The sequence below is a fragment of the Cervus canadensis genome, chromosome 1, assembly GCF_019320065.1.
Source record: "Cervus canadensis isolate Bull #8, Minnesota chromosome 1, ASM1932006v1, whole genome shotgun sequence".
Taxonomy (NCBI): domain Eukaryota; kingdom Metazoa; phylum Chordata; class Mammalia; order Artiodactyla; family Cervidae; genus Cervus; species Cervus canadensis.
Genome location: NC_057386.1, coordinates 64,661,527 through 64,668,818, shown reverse-complemented (window position 1 = coordinate 64,668,818; position 7,292 = coordinate 64,661,527).

Here is a 7,292-nt window from a genome sequence, read left to right as displayed (position 1 = left end):
CAAGCCACAGAATCGGAGGGGCATGGGGCTAGGACGTGCTACAGTAACAAGTAACCCTCACATCTCAGTGGCTCACGGTGACAAAGGTTGCTTTCTTGCTCACAATCCCTGTCCACTATGGGCTAGTTGTGCTCTTCTCCAAGACCCAGGCTGGCCTGCCACTTCAGTCTGGAAAGCTGCCAGTCATCATGGCAGAGGGAGATGAGAAGGCAAACCATGATCTCTCTGTTAAAGCTTCAGAAGTTCAGCACTGTCTTTACACACATTTCATTGACTAAAGTAAGATATGACCAAATCTGCTATCAATGGGGTTGGGAAATACGAATTTTTCCCAGGAAAGGGCAATGAATTTCCTTTGAAGTTTTTGTTTTGAGATAATTGTAGATGCACATGCATTGTAAGAAATAATACAAACAGATTCCGTGTACCCTTCGTGCAGTTTCCCTCAATGATAATATCTTATACAGCCATAGAACCATAACCAGGAAATCGACATTGAGACCATCCACCAGTCTTATTCTGTTGTCACCAGTTTTACATTCTGTCATCTGTGTTTGTGTGTGTGTTTAGTTGTATGCAATTTTATTACACAGCAAATATTTTTGAAGAGTAATCCAGTCAACCCCACCAGGTAAAGGGTTTGACAATTTAACTGGAAAAGTAAGGTCAACAATCTCTTCACTTAGTATCAGTAGGATTCCTGTCTTTGAAAAATTAGTTTATGGAGAACAATGGGACCAACCAGAGAAAACAAGAAGTTTTTCATCTGTCCTGAGGAGTCTATGAATGCAGCAGGCACTTGTAGATTTGGTGTCCCAGCAGCCATCTCATCTTCTGGTGGCAGAACTTGGGTTTTGCTTGGTGAAACCTTCCTTCCCCCAATCTCAGGCCCCATGTGCAAGTGGTTGGCCCCATTCTCAGCTTTGAGGGGGAGCGATTGGCTCAGACTTGGCCTATCTATCAACACTGGTCAGGGATGGACACAGTAGGGGCAAGCCACTCAGGGTGACTGTTCTCTGGCTTTCTGTCCTTCCCCTGCCCGACCAGTGCCTGTATCCCCTACACCCTAACTCACATGGCTGACCTTCCTCAGTACTTGCCCCAGGCAAGTACTCCTCTACTGCTTTCCCTGGTAACCAAGGAGCCAACCTGATGTCAATTCCTCCCTCTATAACTTGTAACCTCCCTCTAAACCCAAGAACAAAGCCTGCCTACCTCATCCTATCTGCTATCCACCACACACTGTGAGGTGTCGCTCCAGGACCTTACTTTAGACTTGTAAGTTCCCCTATCCATTAAACCACTGATGTCTTTGTTGCTGACTCCGAACTCTGTCTTTGATCTTGAGGCTAGGCAAGCACAGGCCTTGTAAGCCTGGGAGATCAGCCCAACAGACAAAGACCAAGCTGAACTCAGGACTTTTTAATTAAATCTATTGAAAATGACACTCTCCTTTTATTGGAGTGACTAAGCTGGTAAGTGATTACACTAGGGCCTTCTGGGAGCCACCAGGTAAAGAAAGTCTGGCTGAGAATGAAATCAACAACCAAAGACCAAGAAAGCTGACCAAGCCTTGTGGCACTGTATGATTATTGTCTCCTGTCTAGCCATGCCTGAAGCTTCACACCTTTTAGACTCTTCAGTTAAAAGAGCTAAAGAGGTGTGACTTTTTCTTTTCACTGTTGTTTACGCTGGTTTGAATTGGGTTTCTGAACATGTGCTCCTAAAGTCTTCGAATCCTGGCTTCCCATAATTCCCAGTGCTAGAGAGCTGTGGGCTTAGTTGCCCAGTCATATCCAACTCTTTGTGAACCCAGGGACTGTAGCCTGCCAGGCTCCTCCGTCCAGGGAATTTTTTCCAGGCAAGAGTACTGGAGTGGGTTGCCATTTTCTCCTCCAGGGGATCTTCCAACACAGGAATTGAACCTGTGTCTCCTGTGGCTCCTGCATTTCCGGCAAATTCTTTACTGCTGAGCCATCAGTGAAGCCGGGACACCCAAAGGAGGGAGGGGGTAGTTCTCCTCTTCTGGAGTGTTTAAATGAAATAAGTCCTAAAGAGGGACACACATGTACATACACACACATATGTGTCTGTCCATATGTATTTTTCCTACCTACCTAAGCCCTGTTCAGAAACTACCTAAAAAAAATCAGACAACACTCCCAAGAAAATGGAATAAGCCCTCTTCTTGCCCTTTTCTTTGTTTGGTTTCCCCATACCTGTGAGAGAACTTTCAGATCTGGGGAAAAAAAAAATTGTGTAGAGGGACTCTACATGACTAAATGCTGAAGATGAGACAGCTGATTTGACTGGGCAAATTTTGAGTCTAGTAACTAGGAAGGCTATAGAGAAGCCTCAAAAATAAACTTTATTCTCGGAGTTTGCGGTGTTATTTTGTCTCCAAGAGGTTTCCAAAGCAATCTAAGTTTTCACACGGTGACACAGCCCAGACTGACGTTTTTTCATTTTTGAAAGAAAACCCATATGTGTGTGGGATCAATAAAATATGCAAACAAAGCCTCACACTTTGGAGCATGTAGATGCGGTGTTTTAACTTCCCTTGATGTGGCAAATGCAGCTCTGAGAGTTTCTTTGGGAGTTTTGTTGAGGGCTGTTTGCAGAGAGTAGGAAGTTAGGCAGGAATTAGTCCAGGAGAGGGGAGTATCAGCCATCAGCCCACAAAGACCCTTCCTCAGAGTTCAAGGAGGCTGCAGATTCCTGGAAAGTGTCAGCATCAGCCACCTCCAAGCGCACAGATCCTCCCAGAAAGCTACTTGAGAAATGTAAAACGTGAGGTCTACATCGTGAAAGTATACTTGGTTCTTCCACTTGCTCTCAAGAGCAGCTATTTGGCTGCTATTGTGTTTTTGAAACTCATTGTAAGGAACATTTATGCCACTGTAAACTTAATTGTGGCCTGTTTTGAAGACACATCCTTTTGTGGGAAATTACAGCTGAGCTTTCTGAGTCCTGTTTTCGAAGCTCTATTAGTTAAGCAGGGTTTTTCTCCTCACTTGAGCCGTCGGGGTGGAGACAGCAGTGCTGTCGTGGCAGATGTTCAAGGCCCATGGTCTGAGGATACCCAGGCCCAGCCTGGCTTTGCCACTTACAGCTGTGTGATCATGACATGCTACTTACCGTCTTTTTTTTTTTTCTCTATCTTTTTCTTCAAAATCTGTTCCAGGACATTGCAAGGATTTGTTTTTAATTTATTTATTCCTAATTGAGGGATAATTGCTTTACATTACTGTGTTGGTTTCTGCCATACACCAACATGAATCAGCCATAGGTATTCATTTTTTGAGCCTTGATTTTCTTATGTGTAAAATATGTTAATAATACTCTAATACCTATCTCATAGATTTGTGGTAAAGATTAAGAATAGCAAATGGATTCATGATCCCTTTGTAAACAAAAAAGCACCATAGACACAAGAGATATTATTTTGCAGACCCCTAAGGTCATGTTGTAGAAGGTGCCTAGTAGATTTTCATGCACACCCACACACACCCACACACCCCGTGAAACCAGCCATATGTGGGGAGAATGTGATTTTCTATTATGGAGTAAATTGACTAAAAATGTAATGAATGGATAGGGACTTTCCTAGTGGTCCAGTGGCTAAGACTCTGTGTTCCCAATCAGGGGCCTGGGTTCCATCCCACATGTGGCAACTTGAAAAAAAAAAAAAAAAAGATCCCACGTACCACAACTAAAGCACAGTACAGCCAAAATAAAAAGTAAATAAATATTTTTAAAGATACATATATAAGAGGTAGACTTTTATATACCTTAGGGCTCATCTATTGAAAATAATCCAAAGGGACTCAATTTTGAAGGAGCAGAAGGATGCAAAGTGCTTCCCTGGTGGCTCAGATGGTAAAGAATCTGCCTGCAAAGGATGCAAAAGATTTTGAGTTCTTCCAAATGCTGAAAAGGACTAGAGGAAGTTTTGGAATTTACTCTTGTGTTCCTTGTTGTTGGCTAGCTGTAGAACAGTTGTGAGTGCACAATTTTTGGAGCCAGAACAATCAGAGTTTGAATGCTTGCCTGTGTGGTCTTATGCACATTTCCTTCTATGCTGACTCTGAGCTGTTTTCTCATCCATAATGCTGGAATTCAAATACATACCAGTGAGGGTCAGTGTGAGGATTAAGTGAGATAATGCAGGGAAAGCTTTTAGCTCAGTGTTTGGCAAGAAATAAATGCCAAGAATGGGTATTATGTGAGGAAACTTGGGATTTCAGGAGAGTTAAAGAAAAGTAGTTTTTTCAAGGCAAGGGAGAAAATAGAGACACATAAAATCTATCCAAGGGTTGTCAGCAGATTAAGCTCTATCTTTTCTGCTTTTGAGCTACTGATTATTTTCTCTCTCCTTCATTGTCCCCTCAACTGCATGTTGCTCTGATTTTCTATAAACCCTGGATCCCAACAGGGGCACCCTGTGGAAATGAAACACTTAATGATATGTCCTACTTTCAGAAAGATTTCAGTGAGGGCAGCTCTGCTCTGAGTGATGCACTGAGTTAATCTGCTGGATGAAGAATCTATTCCCAGCATTGAGATCGTTAGAGGAAAGGTTTGAACAGAGGAGCAGGCTAGGGAAACTGGATGGATTCCCAGATTCTACTGAGTCAAGTTTTTCCAATTCTGCTTCATCATGTTGTTTGAAATAAATTCCCAGAACATAAGATGCTGCCACACTTTTTAAAAAAGTCTCAAATTCCCATATAAATGTTGTTTGACTGATCAGCTTCTTGAAGATGGTCAGAGCTTTTTTCCTTGCAATCAGGGAGGAAATAATCAAGAGTTAATGCTGGTTAAATGGGGAATATTTTAGAAATTCCATAAATAGGATTTTTAGCATTCAATCTACCCCATTTTAGGATGGCCAAATATCATCTCACTTGCTTTCTTTCTCACTCCATGAACGAGCTAGACATCAAATTTATATATAGTAAAATGACAGGTCTCCCCAGTGGTTTAAGGAGGAATGAAAACTGTATCTTATTTAACTTGATATGCATAGCCCAGCACAGTTGCTTGGATGGATAATAATCTGTGTAAGCAGATAAAAGAACAGTTTTACCTTCAACAAAAATATTATTTAGAAAGAGTTGTATACAGGTAAGCATGTATAGATGACTAAAAGAGTTCCTCAAGCATTTATTGAAAACCTACTTACTATGCGCTACAACTGTGCTAAGCATGCATGCATGCTAAGTCACTTCAGTCATGCCAAACTCTTTACGACCCTTTGGATTGTAGTGCACCAAGCCCTTCTGTCCATGGGATTCTCTAGGCAAGATTACTGAAGTGGACTGCCATGCCCTCCTCCAGGGAATCTTCCCAACCCAGGGATAAAACCCAGTCTCCTACATTGGCAGTTGAGTTCTTTACCACTAGGTCCACCTGGGAGCCTGTGCTGAGTATTAGGGATACAGAGACAGATCTGGCATGGTTCCCGCTCTCGTGAGGTTCAATCTGATAGAAAAAAGGTCAAGGATCTTGGTTGCAGACAATATGATCCACTCTAGATAGCTTAAGCTGAAAGGGGTTAATTAAGGTTTATAAATATCTCACAGAATCTTTGGAAAGAAACAAGCTTCGGGCTGGGCTTCCAAGACTCCACCAAAATAGATTTTGCTAAAAGACAGGCTATCACTGACACAGACAAGAACCTCTGAATTGGAAAACCATGGCCACCACTGCTGGCTCTCTCACCACATCACATCTGTCATTATTTGAAGCAGTAGAATGAATGGCCCATGTTCTGCTTCTTGTCCCATGAAAGTTAGATCCGAATCCAAGTCTTGCAGGAGCGTATCTGACTGGCAGGTCATAAATCAGTAGCTGTATTCTACTGTAAGAGTTTGGGAAATGTAAGACATTCTTTAATGAAACATTGAGATTTATACCATGGGGAATCAGCAGAATATGGAGAAGCAGTTCAAAAGATCTGAGGTCATTGTAAATGAGTCACTCACTACGACGACTGAATAAACCACGACAGTACAAGGAGCGAACATGTGACTGATGCACACCCACAATGCACTGGGGCTCCAGAGAAGCTGAGATGACCAGGCATGATGGCGGCAGCTGGAAGCTCATCTGCTGAACTGGGCTTTGACTGAGCAGGACTTGGCCAAGCACAGAAGCACAGGGAGAAAACCTTCCAGTGGTGTTCAGTATTCCAAAAACTATTTCCGTGAAAGTGAACCAATGGGTTTTGTTCTATAAAATGAGAAGCAGATGAGAGTTGGAGGACCCACGCCTGGGCCTCATGGACCTCAGTCTAGCGTCTCACTAGAAAACTTGAGTGTTCCTGACATGGACCTGACTAATTTCTGGGACCTGACTAATGGTACTGGGCTTAGGGAGATGCCAAAGATGGCTTTATTGTCTTCTGACCTGTGGAGTGGGTGCTGGCCCAAGAACAGCTAATCCATATGTTGGCCTGTAACCTCCGAAGTGACCCAGAGCAGAACATGTCCCAGGCAGAGACTAGTGACCAGCTGCTGAAATCTGAATATCTCTTTGCCAGGATTCAAATGGGAGAAACGAGATAATTCATCAGTGGAGAAATGGAACTAATGCCATATCCAGCCTCTGTACCCTGACATCGAATTAAATCTCAGAGACAGAGTTTTGGGGGTGCCTCAGTGGTAAAGAATCCATCTGCCAATGCAAGAGATCTCTGGGTCGGGAAGATCCCCTGGAAAGGAAACAGCAACCCACTCCAGTATTTCTTGCCTGGGAAATCCCATGGACAGTGGAGCCTCGCAGGCTACAGCCCATGGGGTCACAAGAGAGTTGGACATGACTTAGAGACTAAGCTACAAAAATAAGAAAAGAATAGCATTATTGCTTTGTCAAGCAAAGGTGGCCACAGCAGGCTAATTCTCTCAAAACTGTGTATCCCAACCTGGAAGGGGTAGCGAGGAGTTTTATTATAATGGTTCAAAGAGGAGGCTGTGATCAGCTCATGGACATTTTTCTGAGGGGTTGGTTGGTGAGGTAAGTGGGAGACAGCATCATCAACCTGGTTCCAACTTGTCTGAAGTCCACAGGCTGATGGGCAGCATACAGTTAACTTCTTCTGCCTGGTGGGAGTTTTAGTATCTGCAGAACAGCTCAAAGATATTGTTCTGTGTGCATTTTGAGGGGGAAAGAGGATCCCACCCCAAGGCTGCACTATTGTTTCTTGACTGCTTCTCCCTAGTCTCTGCATCCCCTCCCTCCCTAATTAGCAACTGTTTGAACCTGCCCATTGGAACTCAGGGAAGGTCATG